Source organism: Alligator mississippiensis, chromosome 1, assembly GCF_030867095.1.
Source record: "Alligator mississippiensis isolate rAllMis1 chromosome 1, rAllMis1, whole genome shotgun sequence".
In the NCBI taxonomy this organism is placed as follows: domain Eukaryota; kingdom Metazoa; phylum Chordata; order Crocodylia; family Alligatoridae; genus Alligator; species Alligator mississippiensis.
Genome location: NC_081824.1, coordinates 241,003,102 through 241,027,715, shown reverse-complemented (window position 1 = coordinate 241,027,715; position 24,614 = coordinate 241,003,102). Strand labels below are relative to the sequence as shown.

Below are 24,614 nucleotides of genomic sequence, written 5' to 3'. Positions count from 1 at the left end.
GGGTGTGGGGCTAATTTTGCGGCATGCCTGCCAAAAAGCTTGCTCCCCACCAGCTGGCTTAAGGTGTAATGAACTACTGGCTTTCAAAAAAGCTAGCAGTCATGATGGGATCAAAATTAATGAGATGTAGAACCAGGAAAATACTTTCCCTCTAGCAGGCTAGACCTGTGAAAGCAGCAGTGAAATGAGCATGGCAATGGGCTGTCCAGAGATGTAGCAGGGCAGTTTCACACCTAGGGTAGCCATGATGTACAGGGCAGTGCCAGGCTGCTGCAGTGTAGATTGTGGCAGTGCTATCAGCTGCTGCTGTTTTTGTGCCTTCCCCTTTCCCCACCTAAAGGTGGCACCAGGGCAGCTGCCTCGGTTATTCTTTTCCCCCCTCTGGCCCCATCCCCCCTAGTTATGCTACTGGTGCTGTCTGTCATTTGACATTCCACAAAGTGTCATCTAGCTACCTGGCCTTGCTAAATCCATGGGGGTGTGTGTGTGTGTGTGTGTGTGCACGCACACGCACGCATGCATGCATTAAGAAATCCATGTGCAGCATAGTGGGGGTGCTTTGGAACAAGACTTGTCTCCTGTTTAAGCAGAGATGCTTTACCATGCCAGGAGTATTTGACTATTCATGCATGAGTGTAGGGGAACAGAGTGCTGCAGGCTGGGTACAAGGTTCATTGGTCCTGGGGTGATGGTGTTGTTCAAAACTAAGGTGCTTCACTGATAGGGTGGCCAGGACTGGACTAATGGAGTTGCTACATGTCACCTTATTGTGCACTGGCAGAGCCAGGTGGATGACCTTCAACATGAAATTTGTCTGTGTCCAGTTTCTCCCTCCTGGTAGCACAGACTTCACTCACATTTAAATAAGGGTCAGGTACAGAGGAGGTGTGGGGCTGATGTACCTATTCCATGTACTGGCAGTGAGGATAAATTTCCTACCCTGAAGCCAATGCCCAAACGGGTAGAAGATCTTTTTGGCACCACTTTCCATAAATAGGGGTGTGTGAATTCAATCAAACTTCACAAGCAAGTATAAAACTGAACTTCTCTGCCACAAACAGCTCATAATCAATGCTCAAATATAGAAACTTAAGGTTTCCTGTGACACAGGAGAGAAATAAACATGAACCCAGGTGTTTTAGTTGCTGTGGCTTGCATTTCTCCTCTTAGCCTTTCTTCTAGTCACCAGTGTTTGAGTAACTAGCTCAGTCCTAACTCTTGTGCAGGGCAGCTGTATTGCAATATGGGAGGGAGAGTCCTTCTGAAGGTTGCTGCTCCTCTCCACTGCTCCAAGAACAGCTGGATAGTGTATGGGTCTGTTCCCCACTGCTGAGCCAGAGCAGCCCACTCACATGTCTGCAGCCATGGTCTTGTACCCTGGGGACACAAACAGGAAAATGACAAGTTGTCTAGTTTGTAGGTGGCTTCATGAGCACAACTGTCAGCTTGCAGTTTGAACTCCCATAAGGCTGGGGCTGCCAGTCAGAAAACTCTCCCCTTCCCTCCTTTGCAAGCCCTACCCAGCTCTGTTATGCCTGGCAGAGATGGGCCTCAGCAATGCACTCAGCCTTCAGTATGATGAAAGATTTTAGTCCATGGACTAGTGTAGATGCTTCAGGGCAGGGGAGTAGGTTTCCCCCCAGAGTCAGGTAACATGGAACAGGATGTGGGTTTGAGCTTGGTGGCCCATTCAGTCCTTAGCCTCTATGATGAGGCTGCCAAAGAAGGGGACAGTGAATGCTGATTGTGATACAGCTCTATAGAGTGGACCTAAGCCACCCCAAGGTTCCTCAGTAGACCTGGGGAAAGGGCCCAGGCAGCAGGATGTTTGCTTGGTCACAGCTGCAGTAGTATAAAGTTACCTCAGCCTCCTTTCTGCTGCCCATAGGCCACCAGTACTTACCAAAACATGGGCAACTTTGAATTGGAAAGTGGCACTGGCTGGATTGATGTAGGTGTTGTCTGCGCACACTCCCGCTCCCTCTCCCCCACAGCCTCTTGGGACGCATCTAGACAAGCCCACAGGTGCTTCTTGCTGCATCTCAAAGCAGTTTGAGATGTGGCATGAGGCATGCTGGGAACAAAAAACATTCCCCACACTGCATATTTGCAGCACGGGCTCAAAATTTGATACCTGGATATCCAGGTATCAGCCTCCTCTCCGTCCCCCCCCCCCCCCCCAAAAAAAAAAAAAAAAAAGAGGCAGGGCAGGACACGGTTCAGGACCGTGGTCTGAGGCAACCAGAGGCTTGGGTCCTTCAAAGAAATGTTCTGGTAGCCAGCCAGAGCTGCCTGTCCCTTGCCCTGATGCTGCAGCACACTGTCTGCCTGTGCAGAGCAAACAGCGATGCAGGCTGCAGCAACCTGGACCCAGGCTCTGTTCCAGGTTAGTTGGGGGTGGAGGGGAGCTGAAAGCGGGGGCCTGTGAGGGTGCAGGAGACCATGGGAGGTGGGCAGCTTGGGAGGGGTGGATCCTCTGCCCACTCTGTGCAGGGCCCACATGCCCCCCTGCGTGGCTCCAGCCTCCCCACACAGCCCACAGCTCACCTGCAGCAGCAGTAGCCATTGGGGAACTCAGGGCCTCCTGGCACAGCCCCCCCCATGCAGCACAGGGCAATGTGGTGCAGCGTGGTTCGGCCCAGGCTGCCTGGCACCTGCACTGCCTGTGCCATATTGCACGGGCCCTTTGGGCAGCTCCAGCCCTCTCAGGCTGTCACCCAGGGCCCTGCACCATTCCCAGGGACTCCCTGTTGCACCAGGCCAGGTCCTGCATTCATGGGCCCCATGCGCCATTGGGCTAGGCTGCTTCCATGCATACAGGACCAGGTCTGGCGTAACAGGTGGTCCCCACAAGTGGCTCAGGGGCCCAGGTGACAGCCTGAGCAGCCTGGAACTACCCAAAGGCACTTGGCACCATGCTGAGCCAGGCCAGGCTCACATGATATGGCACAGGCAGTGCCAGGTGTTGAGCAACCAGGACCGAGCTGCGCTGCACTGTGCTGCGTGGCGGGGCTGTGCCAGGAGGCCCCGAATGCCCCAATGGCCACTTCTGCTGCAGGTGAGTTGTGGGCCACATGGGGCTGGAGCCCTGTGAGGTGGGGGGCAGTCCATGTGCTGTGTGTGGGGGGGGCTGTGCCCTGTGGAGAGATGGGGGGGCCCATACCCCTTTCCACCCCTGTTCTGCAATCCCCACATCCACCCATCACACATCCAGTATGTCCAGCTGTCAAAGGGGATGAGACCTGTGGCTGCAGGGCAGCTGTCCCCACATCCTAGTTAGTGAAGGGGTCGGGGAAGCTCTAAATGTTCTATGATAAATCCAAAGCAAACATCAAACCATTTAGCAGGAATCCTGATGTTCCCTATTTTAAAAACTGCAAATTCTCTGATTTAAAAAAAAAAAAAAATCCCAAATTCACTCTTTAAATTACCCCCAAATCCATGTTCTTCTACAATAAAAAAAAAAAAAAAGACCGCTAGATCACTTGGCCAATGTTTTATTGATATATTTACTATTTTAAAGTAATTTGGAAGCCTACCCGTGCGTCTATCATCATGATAAAATAAATTCTAAAAATGAACATGGTTTGATGTTTGCTTTGGCTTTCTGATCATAGAAAAATTAGAGATCCTTCTGACCCCTTCACCAACCCAGATGTGGGGACAGCTGCCCCTGCAGCCACAGCTCCTGTCCTGTCTGGCAGCTGGGCAGGCTGGTGCATGATGGGGGCATGTGTGGTTTGCAGGAGGGGGTAGGAAGGAGTGTGGGGGAGTGTGTGGTATGTAGGTTGATGTGGGAGTGGTGTGGGGTATGTGAGTAGGTGTGAAGTACGTGGGGTTTGTAGGAGGGGTGTGGCGGAGTGGGGGGTGTATGGGTGGGGATGTCAGGTTGTTGGCTACAAATGACCAACTCACGATCCTTAAAATTCTAGTTTATTAGATTGAAATGTTGCGATGAAATCAAATCATAAATCTTGGGGCTGATTCACACTCATACTCACAAGCTAGCTATGAATATCTGATCTGTGAAGCACCAGAGTCAAGTATACCTATCCCACAAGCGTTGGAGTCTGCTGTCGATGGCTGATTGAGTCTTCTTCCAACATGGTGTTGTTTTCCAGAAGGGGATCACTGGCTGGTCCTTCTAGCTGGACAGGTCAGGTGCTGGTCAAGTTGATGATCAAGAGGGTGCATTTGAGGGTCACTCTTCACTGCCTTTTATCTGTCCTTGGCAGACTTTGGTGACTTCCCAGTTTTCGAGCTTGCCCAATCCAGGGGTCGTTGACCCTTGGGGGATGTGCCCCTTGGTGGCTACTGGATGGCAGCTTTTAACCCCGGGGTCAAATCCATGAGTATGTACAGTTTGGGGAGTTCATTGATGAATTTTGATTAATTTATTGTTGTCATGAATAGGGCTCCGGGAGCGGTCTATCTGGCAATATTCAGCCCCAAAAGTTGGTTTTGGGCTCCAATTAATTCAAACTAGAGCTTCTGTCCCTTTTTAATACTGAAGGTTCAGGTAGTTCCCAGCTGCTACATTGGCTATTTGGTAGGTGTCAAGCTGGTTAACTTGTTACTGTAGCTAGCTACTGTGTTATGCATTCAATTACTGATCCACTCACTCATTCAGGTCTGGCCTGATACAGGGAGGCGGTCGTTCGAGTCCCACCCTTGCTAGCATTGTTACAGGGTAAAGAGTATAAAATATAAAAATACAAGACTATCAAATATAAATGCCATGGCACACAAATAGATAAAAATATCAAAATAGAATAAGGGGGGATATAAATGCACACCTACAAAATGTAGAACACCTGTGTAAGAAAAATACCCAAATAATTCTATATCTTGTAGTAAGGGAGGGAAAAGAGAAGAGAGATATCCAAACAGGGGAATTATTGATGGAAGGGGAGACTCCTTGTTACAGTGGGGGACAGGCAGGGAAAGAGGCTTCCTGCTACAGGGTTTGGGGGTGGGGGCTGCCACATGTCCGCTGCCCCCAGCAGTGCACAGCCCACAGCTCTGGCAGCAGCAGCCTGCCAGACCATCAGAGCTATGGCTGGCTATCAGCACAGCCCTGGGGCTGCACGTTACTGCTTCACCCTCATGGAGAATGGGCCCAGCTTAGCCCACCCCATTGGCACACACCTTTTGGACAAGAGCCATGGGTGGTGGCAGGAGGCATCCTGGTCCTGTCCAAATGTGAACTAGCAAAGCGGGCCGAGCTGGGTTGGGTTGGACTGGGCCTATTCTATGTGCACAGCTTGTGGATGAGGCAGTGCTGCAGCAAGCACAGCCTAGCTGGCTGCTAGTGCTGGGTGTGTAAGGGTTTGTTGGGGGAGGGGTTGAGCAGGGGCCATTACATGCCTGCCCCCTCCCCTCTACCTGCACCCTGTGGCGCTGGCAGCAGCAGACAACTGGATCATGGCCCAGCTGCAGGCATAGCCTGCAGTGGCACAGTGCTGCCTGATATGGGCTCTGTACATGCTGAATGGACCCAACCCAGCCTGGGCCGCCCCGCTAGCACATGGCTTTCCCAGTCCTGTCCTAAGCCATGTGCTAGTGGGCTGGGCCAGGCCCATTCAGCATGTACAGAGCCTACATCAGGCAGTACCGTGCTGCTGAAGGGGGCAGCTGGGGGGCAGGTGTGTGGCAGCCCCTGCTCAAACCCCCACACAAACCCATCCTTCCCACATCTTCCCATCACTCTTCACACCCCCCACCCCCATGTCCCTGATAACTTACCTGGGACAGCACCCAGGTCCTGGTCATGCCTCAGCCTTGCCCCACTTCTGCTTACCCCAGCATACTAAGGGAGTGTGCCCCATGTACTGGAGCAGCAACAGCACCATAGAGATGCTCTGGCCAGATACCAAAGCATCTCTCTGGAGGACCCACCTCCAGGTTGCCTCAAGCATTGGTCCTGGATGCACCCTGAGAATTTATTCTATTCTAGGATTCCTTTGACCAAGAATGCCCCATCCCTGGCTCTCACATGCTTTCCCTGAACTTTGTCTGTGAGCCAAAGTTCTGCCTTTATTGTAGCTAGGGCTTGACCCATTAATGGCTTTGAAAATTAGACCCTTGCAGAAGCCCCCTGTCCATATCTGAAATCACTTTTAAGGCTTTGGTTCTAAGCACATACTCATGGCAGCCTAAGCCACAGCAAAGATGAGTAGCCCCCTTCTCTACCAGCTGAAGGAATGGGGGGTCTGTGCAAAGGCAATGTCTAGGCTAGCTCCTCGGGTCAGTCTCACCCAGATTAAAGTTCTCTTCCTCCTGCTAAATATGGTGTTCTTAGAACTCTAAATAGCATCCAACTAGGTGATTTTTTTCTGTTTTGAAACATCAACTTGCCTGAACTGGGCCCATGCCAGAGCCCCAGGTGCAGAGTGCAAAGAAGCTTTGCAGCCTCCCAGGTCTGAGACTGGGAAACCCAAAGAATTAGGATCCTGTTTTCTAGGACATCCAACCCCTGTCAGACAAAGAAGAAGGCAACCAAGCCTGGTGGCCACCTAGAGCACCAGACAGCACTGAGCAGAGGCTCACTCTGTAAATACATGTTTATTACGAAAGGTGTTGGATGTTATGATTCCTTTTAACTCCCCTGTTCCCCCCCCATTCCACTTCTCCTATAGTGGTTCTAGGATGTGTGGTCCAAGATCTCATGCACCACAGTGCTGTGTGTACTCCATAATTTGCTGTATGTGCTGACTGTATGAGCTATCTAGGAACTAGACCAGGAGTATCCAACCTTTTTGAATGTGGGGCTGGATCATGAACTTTTTATCACCCAGTGGGCCGTCAAGCCATATTCAAACACCCTCTGTCCTGGGCCAGAGAAACCCTGCCTGTTACTGCAAGGTTCACAGTAGCTGCTAGTGGGCAGGGGCAGGAGGGACCCATTCTGCATCCAGCCAGCTACTGCCCCAGAGACTGAAGGGGAGAAATAAATAGCTCCACATCTCCATCCCTCGAGCAGCGCAGCCCCACGAGCCGGTGCTGCCTGAGGGAAGCTGGAGCGAAGCGGTCACTGCACTGTAGCCTCCTGCCCGCCCGCACAGCTCCGCTCACCATGGTGCCTGGTGGCCTGCGCACGCAGCCCCGGTGGCCTCAGCGCTGCGAGCCCAGAGAGCGGGGTCTGGCAGACACCAGCTCCCACTGCCTTGCCCTGCAGAGGTCACGCCAGGACCCTGCCTGCCGAGGCCCCGCCCCCTGTGCTGGCTTCTCACGTGCTGCTGGGGATGGGAAGAGGCCGGGTTGGCATCAGCCAGCAGAGGCAGCAGCAGAGCTGTGTGCCACCTGGGACTGACCAGCGCAGGCCATATGTTGAACAAGCCTGAACTAGACTTACGAGACACTAGCAGTCTGTGCCAGAACTGCTTCCTTTAGTATTCCACAGAGCCACACATTCACATGATGCTTTTTACCAGCTCTAGATCCCTGACAAAGATATTATAAAAAAGATCTGATCTACATTCCCTGTCACTGGTGCCATGGAGAGGGGATGAGAGAAAAGCTGTATTCTTTTTTTTCACTCATTGGTGGTTGTTGCAGGAAAGACAAGTTCTAGGTTTGGAGATCATCCTTGCCCATTACAGAGAATAGCTCTGTATCTGTGATTATACTGAGAAACTCCGCTAGCTGGAATCAGTGTTGGACTCAACACCGGGGTCATGGCCACAAAGATAGGAAGTTGCTGACATATTCCACAGTCCAATTTTTTGTAGATCAGAGCAAGGATCAATGAGTGACATCCCTTCAGACATTTGCCCCCATGTCAGTGATGAGGAACCACATACAATTTGTTTCTCTTGGGGACGAGGAGGGTTCATGTATCACTGTCCAGCCAGTGCTTTAGAGAAGCAAAGTGCTATGGAAGAACCAAGCAATGTTAGTTATTATTCAGTTGGTCTAAGAGGCCTTTGCTTTGACAAGACAGGAAGTTTAACACTACAGCACTGCTGTGTGTGTTTGGTGTGGGGAGGAGGCGGGGGCTAATATGCTGTATCCTGTGGATGGCACAGCTGTAGCACCTGTAGCGGGCAAACTAAAAGCCTTAGCATAACTCAGTCATGGTCCAGGCCTTCCCAGAGCTAAGCAACAAAATTGAACAGAGTGCCTTCTGTGGCACTGGGAGATGTGAGTGGTGTGATTGGGCACTGGGCGAGCAAAGGGCAGCAGTTTCCCTATAAGGAATGTACCTGGCACAGTGCCAGAGGATTGGTGCACCATATAAGGAATGCTTGGCACAGAGCCAGAGGATTGGACAATTTGGGATAAGTTACAGAAGTGATGGACAAACAAAGGAACATGTGTGTCTTCTGTGTTGCCACCCTGGAGAGACAGGAGCAGCCTTGGACTTCTTGTTTGAACAATGAGGCATCCAGAAACTAATATCCCACACACCTAGCAGAGGGTCTGAGGCCGGTACCACCAAAGGTCACTGCTGTAACGCCTGAAGGAACCGCTTGCCGGGTCGTATTGCAAGGAAGAACACTTGTAATAAACCTAGGGATTACTATTAAAAGTTCACTTGATACTAAATCAGACGAGGGGCCATGTCAATGCTTGGGGGTCTCTGGTAAAAGGAATCCTAGAGGCACCTAGCAAACGAGATGCCTCTCCCCAGTGTAACACAGTGTCAGTGCACAGGAATCCAGAAGTTGCCACTGTCTAGGACAATCTTTTCAGCGTCCTAGTGAGCTGGGACTGATGTTAATAACACGCCTTGTCTTTCAGCTGAGTCACTGTCTAACAGCTTCATAATATAAAATACCTGAGATTCAGTGACCAAGGGAACCGACCACGAAACTGGAGACACAGCAATGAGACTAGACTAAACAGTGCTGTGTTTCAAGGTTGTTGATATGTTACCCTAAAGGAAAAGCTCTCAAGTGACCCTGAGGGTCAAGCTTGTTTTGTTCTCATCCGCACGGGGTTCCCTTTACTCCCATGGACTGTCCTGGAAGGGATTATCAGAGCTAGGACCATCATGTCCTGGCAGTAGGCACCCAAAGAAGAATACCCCTGCACTAGCCAGATGTGCCTGTTCACTCCTGTTTGGCATCGCCAAGTGATTTTGGGGTGATGTTTGGTCCAGTAATTAAGGCAGCAGAGTGGAGAATGCATAGCCAGATACCAGTGTTGGGGCTGGCCACTTAAAATTAATTTGGGTTTTTAAAAATAATTCCAGGTCACTCTTGAGACCTTTTGTCTAGAAATGCAGCAGAGCATGGTTATCCCTACACCCTGCTTCCGGGACACTGTGCTGCACTGGGCATGTTGACATTGCAGTCACTACAAGTGTAGACCTACCTGAATTAACTTCAAACCAACTAGCTCAGCTGCTGCTGCCAGTCCAGCTCCACCAGCATGAAAGCTCAGTGTGGGCTAATTGCTTAGATATTTATCCAACTTCCTGGGTAGGTTGTGCAGTCTGTACTGAACTCTGGGCAGCTTTAGCTGCACTACTGGCAGTACTCTGCTCGGGTATGTCTGCAAAAGCTTCCATCTCAGCAGTGACTGCAGCACAGACATACCCACAGTAGCCAACATTAACATACATGCCCACAGTTTTGGAAGCATGTCTCCTTGCCACTGGCTCACGTTGCTTTGCTCTGAGCTAAAGAACATTATGCTTGACCTTGGAGAAACATTGCTGCAGGACTGTGGGAATGACTATAAATTCCAAGGCTAATGACCACCCTCCTCAGCATTGAGTTACTACCAGTAGTATAAACATAGTTGTAAAAAAGGTGAAAGAAACATTAGCAGCAACTGGAGCAGCATATTGAAGTAAAACAAATAGATCATTATTCTGCCCTAGAATATAAATTGTTCACACTGGAATAGCCTCACCAAAGCAACAAGCAGCACAGCAAGGTAAGAAAGGAAGCTTCAGGTACTGGGCTTAAACTGAGTATTAAGGATGTATGTGTTGCAATGAAAGGGCAAAGAGTGTGGCTCAATGCATTTCACTCTTTCTTCCCAGGAGAATGAAAGACAAAGATAAAGAAATAAAAGGTTGCCATGCCCTGGGGAAAAACCTGGAGGCAGAGCCGACAGTGATGCCATTGTTAGCAGTTGCCTGTGTGAAGTTCTATAAGCTATAAGTGAACACTGCTGCTTCAGAGATAGGTATTAACAGCATCAGCTGAAAGGTAGGTGTCAGCCTTGCCTTGGGATACAGTGTTGTGTCTCTTCTGCCATCAATCTTATATTGAAGCTGATTGGACCTTTCAAAGATAGTGGGTAATTCAGCTAAGGATAAACCCACTTTGGTTTTCTTTCTGCTGTACCTTTCAATAAATACTTATGGGTTTTTTTAGTTTTTGGGAATGTGAATTGGATGGTGTTGGGTTAGCCTCATATCACTGATTATGGTTGACATTTTCCCATTAACTTCAGTGAGAACAGTCAGGCTAATTGTGAACACCTTAATCAGAAGGTTGGTTAATCACAACCTCTTTTTGAAGTTGGATTCTTTATTCTCCTTACTGAGACGGAGTGAGCAGAGCTGAGCTTAATATTCCATAGAGGAGTGAATCACTGGCTTACGGGTATACATTATAATATCATTGTATTATTCACCATCCTTTCTTCATTCAGTTTAACAGTTAGTTTGCTATACAACTCTACTACACATTTGGTGAAGGGTAGTGTGGCCATTGATTCTGTTTTATACCTGTTTTTAAGTCTTTTGTCCCCTGTCTATTTCTGAATGAGGAACAAACTGCAAAAAGTCCTGTTTTTCAGTTCCTTGGTGGAAATACATGTCAACCAGTTATCCTCATGATTCTATTGCCTGTGCCTGGAGGTAGGGTGGTGCACAGCCAGGAGGAGCAGGGTTCCAAGCTAGCCAAGAAGGGAGGTGGCCTTTTTGTGGTGGCCCCACCCCTTGCCACTGATTGGCCAAGGGGGGCAATGGTTTCGCCCCTCACCAAGAGGATGTCCTATATTCTGGGGATGTGTTAGTGGCCACCCTAGTGAAGGACTTCCTGAACTATCTGTAAGGATGCCCACGTTTTTTCCTACATTGATACTATTAATTTAGAACCCAGTACTACATATGAATAGTTCAGATTTTTCTAATTTGTATTTTAGACAGTATGTGAATTTTATCTACCCATTCATCTCATGTGGTTCTGTCTCTTTGAAGTGCCTTATACTACACTACTAACTTTCTCTTCTATTCTACTTCCCATCTCTTCACCAGGGCCTTTACAGAGTGACAACTGAGGGCTGATTTGTATACTTTTTGTACTGCTGAAAATATAACACTTTAGGGATGGATATTGTTGAAATTTTATAACCACCTTGTTTGAAGTCAGTTATACTGATAGGAAAGTACTTATATGGTACATCTTGTAAACTGTATGTTTTATATTGATATCAAAAGTGCTACCAAAATTATCTGCACACAAGAACTAGGTTTATTTATTATTCTCTTGTACAGGACAATAAAAATGTTTTGCAAGTCCAAATAAGCATTCCTTGGTTCTCCTTTATCTATTCTTTTCTAGACTAATTTAAAAAATCAGGTAGATTAGTGAAGCATGGATTTGATTTGCAGAAAGCATACACAGGTAAGCCCCCATCCTGGCATGTCCATCTAGGAGTGTCTGTAGTTCTTTCAGTTAGTTCCATTTGCCAGGAAGGGATGTAAGGCTTACTAGTCTCTAATTATCCAGATCTCCCCATATGCCCTCTTGAAACAAAACTACAATAATAGCAATTGGGCCCTGGTTCCTTACCACTTCTTTGTAAATTGATGGGCTCATCTACACAAGAAACTACGGTGCCATAACATCTATTGGCAAGAACTGTGATGCTGCCACTATGTTGGTATAGCAATGCACTCCCTCATTATAGCACATTGCTATAGCAAACTAGTGGCCAAAAATAACTGCGTGTCCAGCACAGTGCAGTACAGGCTGTTACTGTGCCACCTTTTAGTACTTCCAAAAGAAAATACTGAATGATGGTGCAGTAACAAAGGCGCCATACAGCCACGTGTAGATGCATCCACTGTTGCTCTTTTTGATACCATTTACTCTTACATTCTTGTGCACAGGCCCTCCAATGACTCTGACACTGACATATCATTACCTTAGACAGTGATTCATTAGATGGCCAAGTCACTCCACATTCCACTATTTATCTGTCCATGAGAGAACATTTCTCCATAATTCACAGCTTGAGCAAGAATGAAACTATATTAAAAACCTCCTGCCCACATATTCTTTGAATACACAGAGGTCATAAAGCAGTATTTGCAATACACTTCTATGTCACTAAGTAAATGTTGGGGTCTTCCTGAAGGAACAGTCCAGAAAGATCCTGGCTGCAACAGCCACGTATAAAATGCTACCACAGCTCTCCACAAGTCAGCTTGAAGCTAAAGCACAAACAAAAAAGAGCCCATAGGAGAAATGACAACAACTTACCCTACTAGGTTATGGCAGTTGTTCAGGGTCACATGCATATCCAGATATACAACAGGTGCTTGTCTTCCCTTCTGTCTCAGAGCTGGAAGCAGCCTGTTTAGAATAGGAGGGTCATTTGGGCCACATGGCAAGCACACACCTGGTTCAGTTTAGCATCCAGGGTGCAGTTGGGGTTTAAATTTTCTTCCTTCCAACACATCATATACCATCCTTTCAGATGGGGTTAGGTGTTTTGGGATAGGGCAAAAGTTGTCCTGTCTAGTGCCTACTTATATGTCCTAAATCAAAGGAAGAAATAGCATTAAGAAAACCAGGAAAGCACATGCTAAGAAGGGCTCAGAGTTTATTTGTATACTAAATGACAATGTTATATGTGATTGGTTGGGCAAACTAATGTGGATAAAACAAGAGGAGCCTCAAGTTCTGCTTGCTGTATTTTTCATACCCTAAAAACAAGGCTAATACCATGCGACCATGAGCGAGTCCAGTGTGTGTCCACGCTGGAACACACTGCTTCATTCCACCTCATAAAATGGCATCTGCTGCCATGCCTGGGTACTCACTGAACATTTAATGGTACAAAAATCAAACCCATAGACCATAATTAACAAGGATCTGTCAGCTGGGCACAGCTGGAGTTTGTTGGAAATTAAATTTAAGATCGAAAGTGGAACTGGAAGTAGCTTATAAACAAAGGACTTTCCCATAATTTGTTCATGTTGTTTTTACTTTTTTTTTTTTTTTTTTGGTTGTAATTTAGTCATGGTAAAAAAAGTCAGTTTTTATTATTTGCTTGATCTGATCGATCAGGGTCACCAGGCTGCATAAATGTATTTAAGATAACTAGTGCTATTCAGTTATCTTATTTAGATTTGGAGACAGCAAGAAAATAACTAGTAAAGAAGAGGGGAGTCCAACAGTGTGAACACATTGCTTAACCAGGTAAAGGTTAAATAAAAAGAAGAGAAAGAAAAGTGTGAGCATGTTCTTCTTCTAGGGCACACAATAAGATGTTATAGCTTTGTCTTCCCTTGTTTCAGTGTCAATCTCTCCTGCCACGACTTTGATGGGAGTAACTAAAGGGGGACAACACAAGAGAGGAGTGCTCCTTAGTTTTAATAACAAGCATCAGCAATGCCCGCTCACAAGAACTGTAACTCAGCTAGCCACCAGCTGTCGGTCCCTCAGCCGGCTCTCCCTACAAGTTCCCGATTCACTTCTCAGTCCTGCAATGAATACTCATCAGGTGGGCATTTGCAAGCCTGCCCCGTTTATCAACTCACAGCAACAAAGTCCCTGTCGCGGATCTGTACAGAGCTGCAATCGTCCGGCTGAATCAGCAGTCCATCTTCCAATGGGCCACATACCCCAACACTCGCCGCTTCAACAAGAAATTCTTGGTTAATCTCTCTCTCATCACCTGTGCCTCCATGCAGGCTGCTTGCCATCTCTGGTGTCTAAAACCTCGGCTCTTCTTCCCCTTTCAGGGAAGTGTTAATAACACCGACAGTCCTTTATACAATGTTTCCACCCAGATGTTGTCAATCTCTGGTTGTTGGCTGCCAGCTGGGAAGACTTAATTGGCAAATAAGCCTTTTATTATTTCTTTCTGATTAAACACCTCATCGCTGTCAGCAAGTAATGGATACTTCACCAAAGTCCATAGTGGGTATTTAATGTCCTGGGTGGGTGAACAGTCAATATGTTGCCCAGTTCCACAGGTCAAACAGGAAGTTCAACAAAAATGGGTGCTTTGCCTGGACATTACCGTAACAGGGGCAGTCTCTCCCTGTTACAAAAAGTAAACATGAATAAAAAATATGAGTTTCTATTTTCATGACATAGGAGAGGTGTTGGAAAAGTCTCTGTACTAAGTCTCTACCAGTATTTTTATGCCTATGATACAGGAAACAATTATAAAGATAAAAAGACATATTTTGCTACCTCTTGTTAGAAAGGAGTCATTTGCAGTCCTAAAAAGACTAAGGTTTTTTTTTTAAGATCCAGGCAATATTGACTATGATGTTTTGGGAGAAATCTTTCTCACTGGACACCAAGACATGTCAGTCTTTCTCCCCCTACTCCCCCTCCTGCCCCCTGATCCCTCTCGTTCTGGTAAGTTTCTGTTTCCCCATACAAACAGCCCTCCGAATCTCCAAATTGCCAAATCTTTTCCGAATCGATTCTGAAGCTCCAAATCGATTCAGAAAGCCTAAAACAGCCAGAGATTCGATTCAGACATGCTGATTCAGCCTCCGAATCGTCCGAATCTATTCTGAATCTGAATTGCGGTCTGAAGCTTTGCACAGCTCTACTTGTTTGGTCACTGCTATGCATTGGACCAACGTTTATAGATAACTGTCCATGTTGACTCCAAGGTTCCTTTCCTGAGTCATAGCTAGTTTTGAGCCCAGTAACTTAGCTAGTACTGTAAGATTTATTAAAAAGTAGAGGCTTGAAGAGCTTCCAGCTGCACGTTGGTGAATTATCTAGAACCAGCAATTTAAAAATGTGCACTTGTAATGAATTCCAAAAAATATAGTTCTTAGTAACTGCTGAAAAATAAAGTATTTCATTATTTTATGATGTAGATACATGACATATCTCAGGTCCAATACAGATGAGGATGGATACAAAGTAGGCATGTTCTGACCCTTTGAATGCTCCGGTGCAAAGATATGTTTGGACCCTTTGAATGCTTTGCTGTGCAAAGATGTTATATAGTATAGCTTTCAGGGACCTACACTGACTCCTATGTTCTATAAATGAAATTTTTGGATCAGACTTGAATTTGGAACAGAAATATTGAAAACTTATTTTCTCCATTATTACTGACAACTATCACCTTAATCTAATAAATCTATACCACAGACTAGGATTTTTTGTTGAACTGATGTACTAAAAAAAGGGAAAAAAAAGTTTGTCCCAGTAACTTTTGCCCATAATTATTTTTAGCTTTGGGAATATGGTGTCTTTAAAAGTGCTAAGCATTCACTGCTGCAGATATGGTGGCTTTCCCACTTGGGATGCCTAACATATTGCTGTGCAAAGCCTCAAACCTTTAGATTCATGTACTTTAAAAGCCTCTAGATGAGTGGTGCTGAACATTTCTGCCTGGCAGGATGGATGAGGTGTGCCAGATCTAGGCTGGGACCCGATCCCAGGGTATGGTAATGGCTTACCCAGGGCCTGGGCTCAATTCTGCGGCATGGGGCTGACCTGGTGAAAGCTGATCCAGCCATGTGGGGCCTGGAAATTTGGCAGCAGGGGAGCCATGGCAGTGTGAATTGCCACTGCTCCCCTGTAGCAAAACCCCCAGTTATTGTTGGTTTTTTTTAATGCATTCCCTCCCCTTCCCCAACCATTTCTGACTTTCTCTCTGCTCTCTCTATCCCTTATAAATGATTTCAAGTAGTACTAGGTAAGCTAAGATAAATTCTTGTATACTATTATTGTAATAAGCCCCGTTCTTATATATTGTAAAAAGTGTTCTGTTATGTTTGTATTGATTTTTACTGTTTTATATTGTATTATATTGTATTCCTATCATTTGTGCATTGAGTTTTATTGTTTCATATTAACATTGTACGATTTAGGCCTGAAATGTGGGTAGACATGAGTGATGTCAAGTATCCATTTTGTGTGTCAGGTTCCCATCTTGTCCCCATGCCCTGTTGTATGTTGTAACCTATGACTCATTCCTACCCCTTCTATCAGCAGCAGGAGCATGGTGGTGGCAAACTTGGTTCCTGAATGAATGGGGATGAATGAGGGTGCTTGAGAGACAATGGCAGTAGGTCTAAAAATAGCTCCTTCTGAATGACCGAACCATCAAAACCAATACCTGGACCAACAACCCAGCCATTGGAACCACCCTCAGCATTCAAGAAAAAGATGAGGCAACCCACCATTGTGCCAAGGCTGCACATGCTTAGTATGAACACCTGGAATCCTCTGGAGCAGGACTGACATTGCCTGGACATGCCCTATCCATAGGAGATCATAGGTAGTCTGCCCCATAAAAACGGGTAGTGAAGACCAACTCCTTGGGATGCCCTCTCCATCTGGACCATGCCACACCACCTATCCACCCAGAGGCCCTGCCGGCGACCCTCTCTGGACAACACCTGCTGGACAAAGACCCCTTTCCAGCTTGGATAGGTAGCTATCACCCCACCCTCTATTCAACCAAGGACTTGGACTCTGTTTTTCTTCCCTACCTGGACTCCAACCCTTCCACTGAGTCTCTTTCTCCTGCTACCATTGTAAGTAAGTGTGTGTGTGTGTGTGTGTGTGTGTGTGTGTGTGTGTGTGTGTGTGTGAGAGAACCAATAACTTCATGGGGCTGTGTAGTGTGTTGTCTGTTTAATAAACCTGGTGTTTTGAAACCCCAAGTTGGGTTTTTGTCTGTTTCTTGACTGTTTCCCCCTTGCCACCACTTATCTGCCCCCTGATCTCCCAGCTTCCTGCCTCAGTTTCCAGCCCCAAGCTCCCAGCTGTCTGTTTCCAGCCCCAAGCTCCCAGCTTTCTGCCTCTCTCTCTTTCCTGGCTGTCTCCTCCTTGCCACTGGGTTTTTTCCCTTGCACCAGTGACCTCAAGTAACCCTGACGCCACTTGACCTTAAGTAACCCCAAGCCTCAGTCCTTCAGCCAGCTTCTCTCGAGTCTATTGGTTCTAATCCCGGTTCTGGCAACTGTCACTCCTTACGCTTTCTCTCTCACCTTAACCTTCCCCCAGGTATCCCAAGTACCCCAAACACACACACACATACATATATATATATATATATATATATATATATATATATATATGTCATTGTGTGTGTGATATATGAATTAGTGATCTGTGTATGTGTATTAGGTGTGCAGGTATTGGCAATTGATTTTTGTCTAATTTTTGGTGTGTGTAGTGTGTAGGTGCTTGAATTGGTGATAGGTGTGCATGCATCTAGGCTGGTAATTTTGGATTTGTATGTGCCTAAGTTGGTAGTGTGTGTGTGTGTGTGTGTGTGTGTGTGTGCGCGCGCGCGCACCTGGTGGGGTGTATGTACCTAGAGTGTGCGCCTAACTGATTTTTGTGTGTGTGTATGTGGAATTGTACACCATGCCCTTCTGTCTAACAGCACAATATTGAGATCCTGAGCATTGGCCTGACCCCATGGGGCAACACCCCCCCACCAAAATTCCAGATCCATGGACAGCCTTGTGGGCCAGACGACATGGCTCTGCAGACTGGATCTGACCAGTAGGCTGGAGGTTGAGCACCCTTGCTCTAGAGTAGTGATTCTCACAAGGTACTGTGGCACCCTGGGGTGCCCTGAGATACTTTTAAGGGTGCTGTGGGATACTGAATGGTATATTAGCACAGTTAGGTATGCAAATATCTACACATCATTCACAAGATAAACCCAGGTGCCTTGAGACTAGAGAGGTTGAGATCCACTGACCTACAGTGTCAGCATAGTCCAGGCTTCAGGCTACTAGGGACACTTGAGGTGTAAATCCTCTATCTAGAATCCTTCTCCTGACAGCTGCAACTCATAGTCTAAATCAGTAGGAGGCCAACCTTTTTGGCAGGTGTGCCACAAATATGAATGCTATGTGCCCCTGGAGACTGGGGGAGGGGGGGGGCATAGTGAGCTCCTGCAGGTGGCAGTGCTGTCGGCAGCAGGAGCATGGTGGTGGCAAGCAGGGAGCTCCCACAGGGAGCATGCACCGCCATGCTCAGGGGGTGCATGTGCACCTGCATGCACCCCCTACACATTGCCAATGGCCACAAATTACCTCTACTCTACTCCAATCCTCTGCTTCTGCCCAACCTGCTGCTCTACTTTCTACTTCCTGCCCCAGCTGCCTGGCCTCTCCCCAGTCTCCCATGTGCCACACACAGAGGCTATCTGTGCCATTTGTGGCATTCATGGTGTCAGTTGGCCACCTCTGGTATGGATACAAAATGCCTAGGACAAGCACTAACATGTCAAACTCCTCCATGGCTCAAACACATTTTTTCTCAGAATTCCAGGTGGGTGGGAATCCTGGGGCTACAGTATTACTCTCTGGGTGTACAAGATGGTGAAAGGACATTACATACAATTTTGTACTGGGCTTCTGAAGCCACCGTAGCTTAGTAAACAGGGTGAGAATTACACAGAGCTCAACAAAAAAATAACAATTCCCTACTGTGGCTTCAGTTTTGCCACAAATCTGGAGCAATCTTTTCAGTAGTCAGATCCTTTTGTACAGCTTATGGTTTGTCTTTTGAACCAGGGTGGTTTTCCAACCCAGCTTGTTCCCTCTGGTCTTGCCTGGTTTTGCAACCCAAGTAGTCCCCCCTTACTATGAAAGAATGTCTGTACAAGTGGAATTGCCTGTAACAGCTCCATAGAAACGCACCTACTAGGTACACACAGACCTGTAGAGCAATGCTCTGCACAGATTATATGCTTGTCTTAAGATGCATTCTGCTCATGTAACTTATAGTTAATTGGGTGACTAAGGTGCCCTTTTCAACTTAAAGAACAAGAGGCTGGGTCTAGCAACAAGCCTCTGTATCTGCTGCTACATTGCTTCTCTTGGTTATTCATTATATTATGTTTTTTTGTATTGGGTAGGTATTGGGCCCTATGTTAAATAACATTTTTGTTGCATACTGTAGCTAATGTTAACCTCACTGGGTGTGTCTACACGTGCATTTGATATGCTGGTGTACCCTCACACCCATGTTGAGGTTGCTAAGGACAATTCCCCCAGGTCACTGTCACAGCCTGCATGCTGCGCAATATCTGTGAGGCCAGGGGAGAGATGTTTAGCAAGGCCTGGGCAGAGGCAGCATAGTGGGTGGAGGATGCCTGGCAGCAGAATCACCAGCTGCAGCATCAGTGATAGCAGTGGGCCCTGGCTGAGCCATGCACCCACCAGTGGGGGCCAGGGCACTGGGTGTGAGAGGTGCTGGCTGACCACCTCTTCCTGCACTCCTTGCTGTAGCCCACCTGGACAGCTGCCCACAGACCTGCCCCCCCCCCCCCCCAACTGCCTCCCTCCAGCACCACACTCACTGCATAGAGTTTTCAGAAAAAGAGCATTTTATTGCCCTCACAACAAATAGACTCCCTCTGGGGGTGCACACAACACAGTGAAGTTGGCAGGTGGTGGGCTTACCTAGGGGCCATGATGGCCATTGGTCCCCCAGTGCGGGTGGTTCCCTTTCCAGAACACAGTGGCCAGGCCAGCAGGTCCTGGTCCCACTGCAGGCAGCTCTGGTTCTGCACCTGCATGGAGTCAGGGTGAATGGCAAGGTTGGACCCAGGATGGGGGCTGGGGCAGGGACTCCTGGCTGGTGGAGGTAGTGCTGGATCTCTGTCCAGGCCTACATTGGGCCCTGCTCCTGGGTGGCTGGCAGGGGCCAAGCGAGGCTAGGGTTGGGGACAGGGCAGCCAGCGGGCAGCATAAAGGTGACCACCAGGGCCAGGACAGTGCCCAGCACCTGCTGGTCTTCTGTGGCCCGCACTGCCCTGGCCACGACCGTGCCCTGCTCCTGCAGGGCCTCCATGTGCTCACACACGAGGGCCAGGAGCTGTGCCCTGAACTCCTGGTCTGCCTGGTCTCACGTCTTCTGATGCCAGTCCTGTGCCTCTTCACACCAGTCCCATGCTCCTTGCACTGGTCCCGCATGTCTTCACAAGGCACATCCTCTCCACCTGCCCTGCTGGGCAGCTCCTTCCACCCATCGCATCCATGTGTCCACCTGCCAATCCTCCATGGCCATCACCAGCCAGTCCATGAGGAGGGTCTAATCCTGGGTCCTCCTCCTGTGGAGCTGGTGCATCTGCAGAGACCCAGCTGTGGATGGTGGCAACCCTGAGCCTGCATCCTGGCTCTTAACTGCAGCATCTCCCCCACATACAGTTGCAGGACCTGCAGAACCATGAGAAAGAAGCTGTTTGTGAGTTTGCAACATTTCTGAGATAAGATACTCCGTATCGGGGCCATGAGCTGCTTGACATCAGAATGGGGGTTAGGCACGCATGGGTGCAAATTAGTTGGGCAGGCCTGGGCCCAGGAGGCTGCTGGCTGAGCCCCACATCCCCTCACTCCCCAGGGGATGGAGGGTTGCTGGGTGCTGGGTGCAGGCAGCTTGCCTCCCCTGCCCTGTTCCCAGGCTGGGCCAGGCCAGGCTCCTAGCAGCATCTGCTGGCATGGCTCCAGACCCCGCTGACCCCCTTTCTCCTCCTGCAGGCCAGATGGTCTGTGCTGCTGCCAAACCCATGGCACCTGGGCTTGGGGGGACGCAGTGTTCTGGGATGACAGGGACACAGAGCTGCCTGTGCCCCTATCTTCCCCACAGGGAGCCTTTCCAGGGAGGTGACCCAGAGCCAGGCCCCCCCCCCTACACTGACACTGTACCCCGAGTGTGCTCCTGTTGCGTGTGTCCTGGACACTGCTCAAGGAGCTGCTTGCATGGACTGAGGGGTGCCTGACCCACTATGCCTTGTTGCTGATGCTCACCGTGGTATCCCAGATGCACCTGGCATGGGATACTTAGCTTTGATGGTGTGAGGGGCAAGCCTGGGCTGTCCCACAACCTCTGCCACCACCTGGAGGGCTACCTGTGGCTGTGCTATGCATTCCTGCCCCCTGCAGCCAATAAGGACATCACTGCTGGCATCAATATGTTCCTTGGCATGTGAAAGGCCCATGCCTGCCTAGTTGTGGGGGCACAGGCTGCTCAATAAAGTTTTGTTATGTCTCCTGCCTCCCTGTGTGCTATGGGGGTCAGTGGCAATGCGTAGGGGGTGCATGTACATCCCCTGAGAGCACCAGTGCACCTCCTGACCAGCTGCACTCAACACTTAGGCAATGAGCGGTAGGGCAGGTGGGAGTGCTGGTGTCCCCCTGCAAGCACTGGCCGGGGAGTGGAGCACTGTGGTGCTCCCAGAAGCAGCTGCAGCCACTTCCAGAAGTGGCCGCTATAATCAGTGGGAGGACCTCCCCCCCGGTCAGCAAGATTGGCCGAGGGGGGACTGCCCCCCCAGTCACTGACTGGTCATTGGAGGGGGGACATGTGCCCCCCTGACTAAGGTGGCACCAGTCTCCCATGGTGGGGGTGGAACCCGGGGGCCAGGGGAGCACAGACAGGCCAGGCAGGGAGGGGGGACCAGGAGCAGGGGCCGGAACAGTGAGGGCCCTCCCCACTGCAGGGCTTACCATGTTGGTGGGGCTGGCCTGCCTGGTGGCTCTGGTCAGTCCTGGCTGGCAGCAACTGTGACAGACAGCTCCTGACAGACTTGGGAAGTAGGACACAGTGTTCAGGTGTCTGGGAAGGACCCTGCCCCATAAAGGAGCTGTCACTACTGGATGCTGGTGGTGACATGGCTGGCTATGCCTCATGGCTTGAGCTGAGACTGTGAAGCTGTAAGGACATGGTCTGGCCTGAGCTCCCTGAACTGCTGGTGAAGGCTAGGGTAGGGGAGCTCAGCAGGACAGGCTGCAGCTGCCCTGAAGGGCCCTCTCTTGGTGATGTGTCACCGCAGGTGCCAGGACAGAGCAGGGGCTCAGGCAGGCCACCCATGCTGCTGTACACAGCATGGCTGCAGCCTAGGTCCCAGGCTGCAAGGATGGAGTCCAGTTGCCACATAAAGGGCATTGGACTTGTGGGCACTCCTTGACCGCTGGTTGTTGTCAGTGATGGTGACCAACTGTGCCTGCAAGGCCTTGACCACTGCTGCACTGACTGGTCGTGCCCATGCTCCTGCATCCAGCCTGACAGCCCCTCATAGATGTGGGCATAGGAGTGCTCACCCTGCGTGAGCTGCTGCTACACCTCTGCCTTGCCCTACAGGGCCATGAGGTCACCAGTGTCCTCCTGAGACCAGTTGGGGCCCCGAGTGGCAGCGTATGGCATTGACAAAGATGCTATCAGGGCTCCCATGCCAACTCTCTGGGCCTCTGTATGGCTGTCCCTATGCTGCTGGGCCTGGGCAGCTGCCTGCAGCACCCAGCACAGGGGCATGGTGCAGGACTAGGAGCTATGCAGCAAGGCAATGCACCGCAGAGTCTCAGCAGGCTGCTGCGTGTTGGCTGCAGGCAGCTGGTGCTGGCCTTTGTGGCCAGGAGCTGGCTGCAGCTGGGCCCAGGTGCTGGCAGGAGCCTGCAGCAGCCTGCAGGGCTGGATGGCATGGGCCTGGTAGCTGTGCAGCACTGTGGTGCCAGGCAATGGAACCAGGATGCAGGCAAGCTGACGCAGGTAGCTTGCACTTGTGCAGGGGCAGCAGAGACCAAGAGTCCTCCCAGGCTTCCTGCTGTTATGCCACAGGGCTCAAAATGCCCGCAAGCTTTTAAAGGGTCTGGGGCTGCCATAGAGATGGCTGAGCCATGGGACTGGAGAGGCTCCCAGCCCTGAGGCTGAGCTCAGGCTGGCCCCTTAGTTGCAGGGCTGACCAGAAACAGATCTGCTCCTGGTTGGCCTCTACACGTTACTACACGGTAACTATTGACAAGTAAATTTGCTACTTGTATTTGCAGGTAGCAAATTTACTCATGAGTAGCTAGTTTACTGCACAGTAAGCATGTGCATCTGTAGATGCGCTTACTATGTGGTAAAATATGCTACTTCATAGTAAAGCATCTTGTGTAGATGCACCCATCATGTTTATATGATTACATAAATGTAGGAATTTAGTAAGGAGCCGGAACCTAAGGGAATGAAGACATACCATAGCCAGCATGCCCTTGCTGGAGATCCTAGCAGAAGGTAAGGTCCTGTTGCTTGATCTGTTTTTAACTGTAGCTCATTCATTTACCCTGAATAGGGACTACTGTTGTGGTGTTCAATACAAGTTCAGCTGGGCCTGGTCCTCTTTCCTCCTGTTCTGTCCATTACCTCTAATAACGGGCAAAGGGGGCTGTAGCATAGTCATCTGCAGATTATGCTGGAAGCTACTTTATTTTGTAGGAAAAACTTGTAGCCTGACACAAGTGGTTCTGCTGAGGAAACCCACTTACTTCATTAGTAGGCAAGAAACCTTCAGTGTGATTTGGTCATGCATATAAAGATCCAATAGGTGGACTGCCTATTGACATCTGTAACTGATCTGTCCCCATCTTGCTAGTTCAAGTAATACCTGGCAGTGGAATGGTCAGTCAGTATCTCCCTGGTGTGGCCCTTTACAGCAAGGAAGAATGGCCTGCATGCTTCACCTAGTGCTCATAGTTCCCATACATTTGCATGTAGGGAAAAACTCCTTAGTAGGGCCTACTGCAGGGGTGGGCAATTCTTTTGGAGGGAGGGCCGCTTACCAAGTTTGGCAAGCTGTCGAGGGCCACATTGGTAGCCCCGCCTCTTGACAGGTGCCAAGCCCCCAGTCACCATCTTGTGATTGGAAGTGATGCCTCCTAACCCCCTCTACCTTTGCCACCAGAAGTCCCTCCCCTTGCCCCCAGAAATACAGGCAACCCCTGCTTAATGTTGTTTTGCTTAGCGCTATTTTACTATAGTGCTCATTTTAAATTGATACCTGATTTCACTTAGCACTCAGCAAGTTTTGTTATAATACTTGCAGTCACCATCTTGGGTTGTCAAATACTTTCTGTTTCAGTTAACGCTCATTTTGCTTAATGCTCGTTTTTTCAGAAACCAATTAATAGCGCTAAGCAGGGCTTGCCTGTACTCCTTTCAGCAAAGGCTTTTGCCATCTCAGAACCAGAAAAATACCAAATTGTAGTCTAAAAATTGAACATCTACAACATTCAGTAATTTGATTTTAAAAAATATTTTTGTCTTGATTTACATGCATTTGTGTAGTGTACACTGAGGTGATTGCACAATAGCTTAAAATGAAGTCTTATGCTTGTATATTGTGGGGGGGTTGGGAACCATTGGGGGGTGGGTATAGGTTTGTGGGGGGCTGTGGGTGTGGGTATGTGGGGTGTGGGTTGGAGTGTGTGAGGAGGTGTGAGGGTCTGCGTGTATGGCAGTGCGAGGGGCTGTGGGTGCAGGTGTATGGTGAGTTGTCCATGTGGGATTAGCCTATGAACACACAGTCCCTCCCTTCCTCACACACACACACACACACACACACACACTCTCTCTCTCTCTCTCTCTCTCTCTCATTGCTCTGTCTCTCTCCCCCTCCCTCATTGCAGGGACATGCACACACACGCTCACACA

At 49.0% G+C, this 24,614-nt stretch overlaps 1 long non-coding RNA gene across 1 annotated transcript; it reads left to right on the top strand.

The window, feature by feature from the left end:
- The first annotated feature begins 3,883 nt into the window (after nt 1-3,883).
- LOC132247680 (uncharacterized) lies at nt 3,884-16,843 on the top strand. The gene is made up of 2 exons (XR_009458966.1): nt 3,884-10,163; nt 13,490-16,843. It is a non-coding gene; the product is annotated as an uncharacterized LOC132247680 (long non-coding RNA).
- The last annotated feature ends 7,771 nt before the right edge of the window (nt 16,844-24,614 follow it).